This window comes from Ipomoea triloba, chromosome 16 (genome assembly GCF_003576645.1).
Source record: "Ipomoea triloba cultivar NCNSP0323 chromosome 16, ASM357664v1".
Taxonomy (NCBI): domain Eukaryota; kingdom Viridiplantae; phylum Streptophyta; class Magnoliopsida; order Solanales; family Convolvulaceae; genus Ipomoea; species Ipomoea triloba.
Window position 1 is genome coordinate 1,806,245 of NC_044931.1, and position 8,077 is coordinate 1,814,321.

General features: G+C 50.9%; 30 non-coding genes and 1 pseudogene across 30 annotated transcripts; all 31 read left to right on the plus strand.

The window, feature by feature from the left end:
- The first annotated feature begins 161 nt into the window (after positions 1-161).
- On the plus strand, positions 162-280 carry LOC116008119. The gene has a single exon (XR_004095518.1). It is a non-coding gene; the product is annotated as a 5S ribosomal RNA (ribosomal RNA).
- A 137-nt stretch (positions 281-417) lies between these two features.
- On the plus strand, positions 418-536 carry LOC116008546. Its single transcript, XR_004095921.1, has one exon. It is a non-coding gene; the product is annotated as a 5S ribosomal RNA (ribosomal RNA).
- Positions 537-673: 137 nt separating this feature from the next.
- On the plus strand, positions 674-792 carry LOC116008690. The gene has a single exon (XR_004096056.1). It is a non-coding gene; the product is annotated as a 5S ribosomal RNA (ribosomal RNA).
- Positions 793-929: 137 nt separating this feature from the next.
- Positions 930-1,048, plus strand: LOC116008378. The gene has a single exon (XR_004095765.1). It is a non-coding gene; the product is annotated as a 5S ribosomal RNA (ribosomal RNA).
- Positions 1,049-1,185: 137 nt separating this feature from the next.
- On the plus strand, positions 1,186-1,304 carry LOC116008901. Its single transcript, XR_004096251.1, has one exon. It is a non-coding gene; the product is annotated as a 5S ribosomal RNA (ribosomal RNA).
- A 138-nt stretch (positions 1,305-1,442) lies between these two features.
- Positions 1,443-1,561, plus strand: LOC116008957. The gene has a single exon (XR_004096302.1). It is a non-coding gene; the product is annotated as a 5S ribosomal RNA (ribosomal RNA).
- Positions 1,562-1,700: 139 nt separating this feature from the next.
- Positions 1,701-1,819, plus strand: LOC116008892. The gene has a single exon (XR_004096242.1). It is a non-coding gene; the product is annotated as a 5S ribosomal RNA (ribosomal RNA).
- A 130-nt stretch (positions 1,820-1,949) lies between these two features.
- LOC116008812 lies at positions 1,950-2,068 on the plus strand. Its single transcript, XR_004096167.1, has one exon. It is a non-coding gene; the product is annotated as a 5S ribosomal RNA (ribosomal RNA).
- A 130-nt stretch (positions 2,069-2,198) lies between these two features.
- LOC116008608 lies at positions 2,199-2,317 on the plus strand. Its single transcript, XR_004095980.1, has one exon. It is a non-coding gene; the product is annotated as a 5S ribosomal RNA (ribosomal RNA).
- A 137-nt stretch (positions 2,318-2,454) lies between these two features.
- LOC116008731 lies at positions 2,455-2,573 on the plus strand. The gene has a single exon (XR_004096093.1). It is a non-coding gene; the product is annotated as a 5S ribosomal RNA (ribosomal RNA).
- A 137-nt stretch (positions 2,574-2,710) lies between these two features.
- LOC116008793 lies at positions 2,711-2,829 on the plus strand. The gene has a single exon (XR_004096150.1). It is a non-coding gene; the product is annotated as a 5S ribosomal RNA (ribosomal RNA).
- A 137-nt stretch (positions 2,830-2,966) lies between these two features.
- On the plus strand, positions 2,967-3,085 carry LOC116008824. The gene has a single exon (XR_004096179.1). It is a non-coding gene; the product is annotated as a 5S ribosomal RNA (ribosomal RNA).
- A 137-nt stretch (positions 3,086-3,222) lies between these two features.
- On the plus strand, positions 3,223-3,341 carry LOC116008785. The gene has a single exon (XR_004096143.1). It is a non-coding gene; the product is annotated as a 5S ribosomal RNA (ribosomal RNA).
- A 138-nt stretch (positions 3,342-3,479) lies between these two features.
- LOC116009031 lies at positions 3,480-3,598 on the plus strand (annotated as a pseudogene).
- Positions 3,599-3,735: 137 nt separating this feature from the next.
- LOC116008244 lies at positions 3,736-3,854 on the plus strand. Its single transcript, XR_004095639.1, has one exon. It is a non-coding gene; the product is annotated as a 5S ribosomal RNA (ribosomal RNA).
- Positions 3,855-3,991: 137 nt separating this feature from the next.
- On the plus strand, positions 3,992-4,110 carry LOC116008461. The gene has a single exon (XR_004095843.1). It is a non-coding gene; the product is annotated as a 5S ribosomal RNA (ribosomal RNA).
- Positions 4,111-4,247: 137 nt separating this feature from the next.
- LOC116008611 lies at positions 4,248-4,366 on the plus strand. Its single transcript, XR_004095983.1, has one exon. It is a non-coding gene; the product is annotated as a 5S ribosomal RNA (ribosomal RNA).
- A 137-nt stretch (positions 4,367-4,503) lies between these two features.
- On the plus strand, positions 4,504-4,622 carry LOC116008612. The gene has a single exon (XR_004095984.1). It is a non-coding gene; the product is annotated as a 5S ribosomal RNA (ribosomal RNA).
- Positions 4,623-4,759: 137 nt separating this feature from the next.
- Positions 4,760-4,878, plus strand: LOC116008613. The gene has a single exon (XR_004095985.1). It is a non-coding gene; the product is annotated as a 5S ribosomal RNA (ribosomal RNA).
- Positions 4,879-5,015: 137 nt separating this feature from the next.
- Positions 5,016-5,134, plus strand: LOC116008308. The gene has a single exon (XR_004095699.1). It is a non-coding gene; the product is annotated as a 5S ribosomal RNA (ribosomal RNA).
- Positions 5,135-5,271: 137 nt separating this feature from the next.
- LOC116008786 lies at positions 5,272-5,390 on the plus strand. Its single transcript, XR_004096144.1, has one exon. It is a non-coding gene; the product is annotated as a 5S ribosomal RNA (ribosomal RNA).
- A 137-nt stretch (positions 5,391-5,527) lies between these two features.
- LOC116008223 lies at positions 5,528-5,646 on the plus strand. Its single transcript, XR_004095619.1, has one exon. It is a non-coding gene; the product is annotated as a 5S ribosomal RNA (ribosomal RNA).
- Positions 5,647-5,783: 137 nt separating this feature from the next.
- On the plus strand, positions 5,784-5,902 carry LOC116009501. Its single transcript, XR_004096762.1, has one exon. It is a non-coding gene; the product is annotated as a 5S ribosomal RNA (ribosomal RNA).
- A 137-nt stretch (positions 5,903-6,039) lies between these two features.
- On the plus strand, positions 6,040-6,158 carry LOC116008084. The gene has a single exon (XR_004095484.1). It is a non-coding gene; the product is annotated as a 5S ribosomal RNA (ribosomal RNA).
- A 137-nt stretch (positions 6,159-6,295) lies between these two features.
- LOC116008200 lies at positions 6,296-6,414 on the plus strand. Its single transcript, XR_004095597.1, has one exon. It is a non-coding gene; the product is annotated as a 5S ribosomal RNA (ribosomal RNA).
- Positions 6,415-6,551: 137 nt separating this feature from the next.
- LOC116008317 lies at positions 6,552-6,670 on the plus strand. The gene has a single exon (XR_004095708.1). It is a non-coding gene; the product is annotated as a 5S ribosomal RNA (ribosomal RNA).
- Positions 6,671-6,807: 137 nt separating this feature from the next.
- On the plus strand, positions 6,808-6,926 carry LOC116008435. Its single transcript, XR_004095819.1, has one exon. It is a non-coding gene; the product is annotated as a 5S ribosomal RNA (ribosomal RNA).
- A 137-nt stretch (positions 6,927-7,063) lies between these two features.
- LOC116008554 lies at positions 7,064-7,182 on the plus strand. Its single transcript, XR_004095929.1, has one exon. It is a non-coding gene; the product is annotated as a 5S ribosomal RNA (ribosomal RNA).
- Positions 7,183-7,319: 137 nt separating this feature from the next.
- On the plus strand, positions 7,320-7,438 carry LOC116008671. The gene has a single exon (XR_004096038.1). It is a non-coding gene; the product is annotated as a 5S ribosomal RNA (ribosomal RNA).
- A 137-nt stretch (positions 7,439-7,575) lies between these two features.
- On the plus strand, positions 7,576-7,694 carry LOC116008788. Its single transcript, XR_004096146.1, has one exon. It is a non-coding gene; the product is annotated as a 5S ribosomal RNA (ribosomal RNA).
- Positions 7,695-7,831: 137 nt separating this feature from the next.
- On the plus strand, positions 7,832-7,950 carry LOC116008906. The gene has a single exon (XR_004096254.1). It is a non-coding gene; the product is annotated as a 5S ribosomal RNA (ribosomal RNA).
- The last annotated feature ends 127 nt before the right edge of the window (positions 7,951-8,077 follow it).

Sequence of the window (8,077 nt, forward strand, 5' to 3'; positions counted from 1 at the left end):
TGGGAAGTCCTCGTGTTGCATCCCCCACCCTCTTTTCAATTTTTCTTTTAAATCGCTGGACCGCTCACTAAGGGTACTATCCTTTTAAACCGCTAAACCGCTAAGCGAGAGAAGTTGCGCGGAGAGAGAGGGTCAAGTACATTTTGCGCGCAGTACATGACGGATGCGATCATACCAGCACTAATGCACCGGATCCCATCAGAACTCCGAAGTGAAGCGTGCTTGGGCGAGAGTAGTACTAGGATGGGTGACCCCCTGGGAAGTCCTCGTGTTGCATCCCCCACCCTCTTTTCAATTTTTCTTTTAAACCGCTGGACCGCTCGCTAAGGGTACTATCCTTTTAAACCGCTAAACCGCTAAGCGAGAGAAGTTGCGCGGAGAGAGAGGGTCAAGTACATTTTGCGCGCAGTACATGACGGATGCGATCATACCAGCACTAATGCACCGGATCCCATCAGAACTCCGAAGTTAAGCGTGCTTGGGCGAGAGTAGTACTAGGATGTGTTACCCTCTGGGAAGTCCTTGTGTTGCATCCCCCACCCTCTTTTCAATTTTTCTTTTAAACCGCTGGACTGCTCGCTAAGGGTACTATCCTTTTAAACCGCTAAACCGCTAAGCGAGAGAAGTTGCGCGGAGAGAGAGGGTCAAGTACATTTTGCGCGCAGTACATGACGGATGCGATCGTACCAGCACTAATGCACCGGATCCCATCAGAATTCCGAAGTAAAGCTTGCTTGGGCGAGAGTAGTACTAGGATGGGTGACCCCCTGGGAAGTCCTCGTGTTGCATCCCCCACCCTCTTTTCAATTTTTCTTTTAAACCGCTGGACTGCTCGCTAAGGGTACTATCCTTTTAAACCGCTAAACCGCTAAGCGAGAGAAGTTGCGCGGAGACAGAGGGTCAAGTACATTTTGCGCGCAGTACATGACGGATGCGATCATACCAGCACTAATGCACCGCATCCCATCAGAACTCCGAAGTTAAGCGTGCTTGGGCGAGAGTAGTACTAGGATGGGTGACCCCCTGGGAAGTCCTCGTGTTGCATCCCCCACCCTCTTTTTAATCTTTCTTTTAAACCGCTGGACCGCTCGCTAAGGGTACTATCCTTTTAAACCGCTAAACCGCTAAGCGAGAGAAGTTGCGCGGAGAGAGAGGGTCAAGTACATTTTGCGCGCAGTACATGACGGATGCGATCATACCAGCACTAATGCAGCGCATCCCATCAGAACTCCGAAGTTAAGCGTGCTTGGGCGAGAGTAGTACTAGGATGGGTGACCCCCTAGGAAGTCTTCGTGTTACATCCCCCACCCTCTTTTCAATTTTTTCTTTTAAACCGCTGGACCGCTCGCTAAGGATACTATCCTTTTAAACCGCTAAACCGCTAAGCGAGAGAAGTTGCGCGGAGAGAGAGGGTCAAGTACATTTTGCGCGCAGTACATGACGGATGCGATCATACCAGCACTAATGCAGCGCATCCCATCAGAACTCCGAAGTTAAGCGTGTTTGGGCGAGAGTAGTACTAGGATGGGTGACCCCCTAGGAAGTCTTCGTGTTACATCCCCCACCCTCTTTTCAATTTTTTTCTTTTAAACCGCTGGACCGCTCGCTAAGGATACTATCCTTTTAAACCGCTAAACCGCTAAGGGAGGGAAGTTGCGCGGAGAGAGAGGGTCAAGTACATTTTGCGCGCAGTACATGACGGATGCGATCATACCAGCACTATTGCACCGCATCCCATCAGAACTCCGACGTTAAGCGTGCTTGGGCGAGAGTAGTACTAGGATGGGTGACCCCCTAGGAAGTCTTCGTGTTACATCCCCCACCCTCTTTTCAATTTTTTCTTTTAAACCGCTGGACCGCTCGCTAAGGATACTATCCTTTTAAACCGCTAAGCGAGAGAAGTTGCGTGGAGAGAGAGGGTCAAGTACATTTTGCGCGCAGTACATGACGGATGTGATCATACCATCACTAATGCACCGGATCCCATCAGAACTCCGAAGTTATGCGTGCTTGGGCGAGAGTAGTACTAGGATGGGTGACCCCCTAGGAAGTCTTCGTGTTACATCCCCCACCCTCTTTTCAATTTTTTCTTTTAAACCGCTGGACCGCTCGCTAAGGATACTATCCTTTTAAACCGCTAAACGAGAGAAGTTGCGTGGAGAGAGAGGGTCAAGTACATTTTGCGCGCAGTACATGACGGATGTGATCATACCATCACTAATGCACCGGATCCCATCAGAACTCCGAAGTTATGCGTGCTTGGGCGAGAGTAGTACTAGGATGGGTGACCCCCTGGGAAGTCCTCGTGTTGCATCCCCCACCCTCTTTTCAATTTTTCTTTTAAACCGCTGGACCGCTCGCTAAGGGTACTATCCTTTTAAACCGCTAAACCGCTAAACGAGAGAAGTTGCGCGGAGAGAGAGGTTCAAGTACATTTTGCGCGCAGTACATGACCGATGCGATCATACCAGCACTAATGCACCGGATCCCATCAGAACTCCGAAGTGAAGCGTGCTTGGGCGAGAGTAGTACTAGGATCGGTGACCCCCTAGGAAGTCCTCGTGTTGCATCCCCCACCCTCTTTTCAATTTTTCTTTTAAACCGCTGGACCGCTCGCTAAGGGTACTATCCTTTTAAACCGCTAAACCGCTAAGCGAGAGAAGTTGCGCGGAGAGAGAGGTTCAAGTACATTTTGCGCGCAGTACATGACCGATGCGATCATACCAGCACTAATGCACCGGATCCCATCAGAACTCCGAAGTGAAGCGTGCTTGGGCGAGAATAGTACTAGGATCGGTGACCCCCTAGGAAGTCCTCGTGTTGCATCCCCCACCCTCTTTTCAATTTTTCTTTTAAACCGCTGGACCGCTCGCTAAGGGTACTATCCTTTTAAACCGCTAAACCGCTAAGCGAGAGAAGTTGCGCGGAGAGAGAGGTTCAAGTATATTTTGCGCGCAGTACATGACCGATGCGATCATACCAGCACTAATGCACCGGATCCCATCAGAACTCCGACGTGAAGCGTGCTTGGGCGAGAGTAGTACTAGGATCGGTGACCCCCTAGGAAGTCCTCGTGTTGCATCCCCCACCCTCTTTTCAATTTTTCTTTTAAACCGCTGGACCGCTCGCTAAGGGTACTATCCTTTTAAACCGCTAAACCGCTAAGCGAGAGAAGTTGCGCGGAGAGAGAGGGTCAAGTACATTTTGCGCGCAGTACATGACGGATGCGATCATACCAGCACTAATGCACCGCATCCCATCAGAACTCCGAAGTTAAGCGTGCTTGGGCGAGAGTAGTACTAGGATGGGTGACCCCCTAGGAAGTCTTCGTGTTACATCCCCCACCCTCTTTTCAATTTTTTCTTTTAAACCGCTGGACCGCTCGTTAAGGATACTATCCTTTTAAACCTCTAAACCGCTAAGCGAGAGAAGCTGCGCGGAGAGAGAGGGTCAAGTACATTTTGCGCGCAGTACATGACGGATGCGATCATACCAGCACTAATGCACCGAGGATGGGTGACCCTCCGAAGTTATGCGTGCTTGGGCAAGAGTAGTACTAGGATGGGTGACCCCCTGGGAAGTCCTCGTGTTGCATCCCCCACCCTCTTTTCAATTTTTCTTTTAAACCGCTGGACCGCTCGCTAAGGGTACTATCCTTTTAAACCGCTAAACCGCTACGCGAGAGAAGTTGCGCGGAGAGAGAGGGTCTAGTACATTTTGCGCGCAATACATGACGGATGCGATCGTACCAGCACTAATGCACCGGATCCCATCAGAACTCCGAAGTGAAGCGTGCTTGGGCGAGAGTAGTACTAGGATGGGTGACCCCCTGGGAAGTCCTCGTGTTGCATCCCCCACTCTCTTTTTAATTTTTCTTTTAAACCGCTGGACCGCTCGCTAAGGATACTATCCTTTTAAACCGCTAAACCGCTAAGCGAGAGAAGTTGCGCGGAGAGAGAGGGTCAAGTACATTTTGCGCGCAGTACATGACGGATGCGATCATACCAGCACTAATGCACCGGATCCCATCAGAACTCCGAAGTCAAGCGTGCTTGGGCGAGAGTAGTACTAGGATCGGTGACCCCCTGGGAAGTCCTCGTGTTGCATCCCCCACTCTCTTTTTAATTTTTCTTTTAAACCGCTGGACCGCTCGCTAAGGATACTATCCTTTTAAACCGCTAAACCGCTACGCGAGAGAAGTTGCGCGGAGAGAGAGGGTCAAGTACATTTTGCGCGCAATACATGACGGATGCGATCGTACCAGCACTAATGCACCGGATCCCATCAGAACTCCGAAGTCAAGCGTGCTTGGGCGAGAGTAGTACTAGGATCGGTGACCCCCTGGGAAGTCCTCGTGTTGCATCCCCCACTCTCTTTTTAATTTTTCTTTTAAACCGCTGGACCGCTCGCTAAGGATACTATCCTTTTAAACCGCTAAACCGCTACGCGAGAGAAGTTGCGCGGAGAGAGAGGGTCTAGTACATTTTGCGCGCAATACATGACGGATGCGATCGTACCAGCACTAATGCACCGGATCCCATCAGAACTCCGAAGTCAAGCGTGCTTGGGCGAGAGTAGTACTAGGATCGGTGACCCCCTGGGAAGTCCTCGTGTTGCATCCCCCACTCTCTTTTTAATTTTTCTTTTAAACCGCTGGACCGCTCGCTAAGGATACTATCCTTTTAAACCGCTAAACCGCTACGCGAGAGAAGTTGCGCGGAGAGAGAGGGTCTAGTACATTTTGCGCGCAATACATGACGGATGCGATCGTACCAGCACTAATGCACCGGATCCCATCAGAACTCCGAAGTCAAGCGTGCTTGGGCGAGAGTAGTACTAGGATCGGTGACCCCCTGGGAAGTCCTCGTGTTGCATCCCCCACTCTCTTTTTAATTTTTCTTTTAAACCGCTGGACCGCTCGCTAAGGATACTATCCTTTTAAACCGCTAAACCGCTAAGCGAGAGAAGTTGCGCGGAGAGAGAGGGTCAAGTACATTTTGCGCGCAATACATGACGGATGCGATCATACCAGCACTAATGCACCGGATCCTATCAGAACTCCGAAGTGAAGCGTGCTTGGGCGAGAGTAGTACTAGGATGGGTGACCCCCTGGGAAGTCCTCGTGTTGCATCCCCCACCCTCTTTTCAATTTTTCTTTTAAACCGCTGGACCGCTCGTTAAGGATACTATCCTTTTAAACCGCTAAACCGCTAAGGGAGAGAAGTTGCGCGGAGAGAGAGGGTCAAGTACATTTTGCGCGCAATACATGACGGATGCGATCATACCAGCACTAATGCACCGCATCCCATCAGAACTCCGAAGTTAAGCGTGCTTGGGCGAGAGTAGTACTAGGATGGGTGACCCCCTAGGAAGTCTTCGTGTTACATCCCCCACCCTCTTTTCAATTTTTCTTTTAAACCGCTGGACCGCTCGTTAAGGATACTATCCTTTTAAACCTCTAAACCGCTAAGCGAGAGAAGTTGCGCGGAGAGAGAGGGTCAAGTACATTTTGCGCGCAGTACATGACGGATGCGATCATACCAGCACTAATGCACCGGATCCCATCAGAACTCCGAAGTGAAGCGTGCTTGGACGAGAGTAGTACTAGGATGGGTGACCCCCTGGGAAGTCCTCGTGTTGCATCCCCCACCCTTTTTTCAATTTTTCTTTTAAATCGCTGGACCGCTCGCTAAGGGTACTATCCTTTTAAACCGCTAAACCGCTAAGCGAGAGAAGTTGCGCGGAGAGAGAGGGTCAAGTACATTTTGCGCGCAGTACGTGACGGATGCGATCATACCAGCACTAATGCACCGGATCCCATCAGAACTCCGAAGTTAAGCGTGCTTGGGCGAGAGTAGTACTAGGATGGGTGACCCCCTGGGAAGTCCTCGTGTTGCATCCCCCACCCTCTTTTTAATCTTTCTTTTAAACCGCTGGACCGCTCGCTAAGGGTACTATCCTTTTAAACCGCTAAACCGCTAAGCGAGAGAAGTTGCGCGGAGAGAGAGGGTCAAGTACATTTTGCGCGCAGTACGTGACGGATGCGATCATACCAGCACTAATGCACCGGATCCCATCAGAACTCCGAAGTTAAGCGTGCTTGGGCGAGAGTAGTACTAGGATGGGTGACCCCCTGGGAAGTCCTCGTGTTGCATCCCCCACCCTCTTTTTAATCTTTCTTTTAAACCGCTGGACCGCTCGCTAAGGGTACTATCCTTTTAAACCGCTAAACCGCTAAGCGAGAGAAGTTGCGCGGAGAGAGAGGGTCAAGTACATTTTGCGCGCAGTACGTGACGGATGCGATCATACCAGCACTAATGCACCGGATCCCATCAGAACTCCGAAGTTAAGCGTGCTTGGGCGAGAGTAGTACTAGGATGGGTGACCCCCTGGGAAGTCCTCGTGTTGCATCCCCCACCCTCTTTTTAATCTTTCTTTTAAACCGCTGGACCGCTCGCTAAGGGTACTATCCTTTTAAACCGCTAAACCGCTAAGCGAGAGAAGTTGCGCGGAGAGAGAGGGTCAAGTACATTTTGCGCGCAGTACGTGACGGATGCGATCATACCAGCACTAATGCACCGGATCCCATCAGAACTCCGAAGTTAAGCGTGCTTGGGCGAGAGTAGTACTAGGATGGGTGACCCCCTGGGAAGTCCTCGTGTTGCATCCCCCACCCTCTTTTTAATCTTTCTTTTAAACCGCTGGACCGCTCGCTAAGGGTACTATCCTTTTAAACCGCTAAACCGCTAAGCGAGAGAAGTTGCGCGGAGAGAGAGGGTCAAGTACATTTTGCGCGCAGTACGTGACGGATGCGATCATACCAGCACTAATGCACCGGATCCCATCAGAACTCCGAAGTTAAGCGTGCTTGGGCGAGAGTAGTACTAGGATGGGTGACCCCCTGGGAAGTCCTCGTGTTGCATCCCCCACCCTCTTTTTAATCTTTCTTTTAAACCGCTGGACCGCTCGCTAAGGGTACTATCCTTTTAAACCGCTAAACCGCTAAGCGAGAGAAGTTGCGCGGAGAGAGAGGGTCAAGTACATTTTGCGCGCAGTACGTGACGGATGCGATCATACCAGCACTAATGCACCGGATCCCATCAGAACTCCGAAGTTAAGCGTGCTTGGGCGAGAGTAGTACTAGGATGGGTGACCCCCTGGGAAGTCCTCGTGTTGCATCCCCCACCCTCTTTTTAATCTTTCTTTTAAACCGCTGGACCGCTCGCTAAGGGTACTATCCTTTTAAACCGCTAAACCGCTAAGCGAGAGAAGTTGCGCGGAGAGAGAGGGTCAAGTACATTTTGCGCGCAGTACGTGACGGATGCGATCATACCAGCACTAATGCACCGGATCCCATCAGAACTCCGAAGTTAAGCGTGCTTGGGCGAGAGTAGTACTAGGATGGGTGACCCCCTGGGAAGTCCTCGTGTTGCATCCCCCACCCTCTTTTTAATCTTTCTTTTAAACCGCTGGACCGCTCGCTAAGGGTACTATCCTTTTAAACCGCTAAACCGCTAAGCGAGAGAAGTTGCGCGGAGAGAGAGGGTCAAGTACATTTTGCGCGCAGTACGTGACGGATGCGATCATACCAGCACTAATGCACCGGATCCCATCAGAACTCCGAAGTTAAGCGTGCTTGGGCGAGAGTAGTACTAGGATGGGTGACCCCCTGGGAAGTCCTCGTGTTGCATCCCCCACCCTCTTTTTAATCTTTCTTTTAAACCGCTGGACCGCTCGCTAAGGGTACTATCCTTTTAAACCGCTAAACCGCTAAGCGAGAGAAGTTGCGCGGAGAGAGAGGGTCAAGTACATTTTGCGCGCAGTACGTGACGGATGCGATCATACCAGCACTAATGCACCGGATCCCATCAGAACTCCGAAGTTAAGCGTGCTTGGGCGAGAGTAGTACTAGGATGGGTGACCCCCTGGGAAGTCCTCGTGTTGCATCCCCCACCCTCTTTTCAATTTTTCTTTTAAACGGCTGGACCGCTCGCTAAAGGTACTATCCTTTTAAACCGCTAAACCGCTAAGCGAGAGAAGTTGCGCGGAGAGAGAGGTTCAAGTACATTTTGCGCGC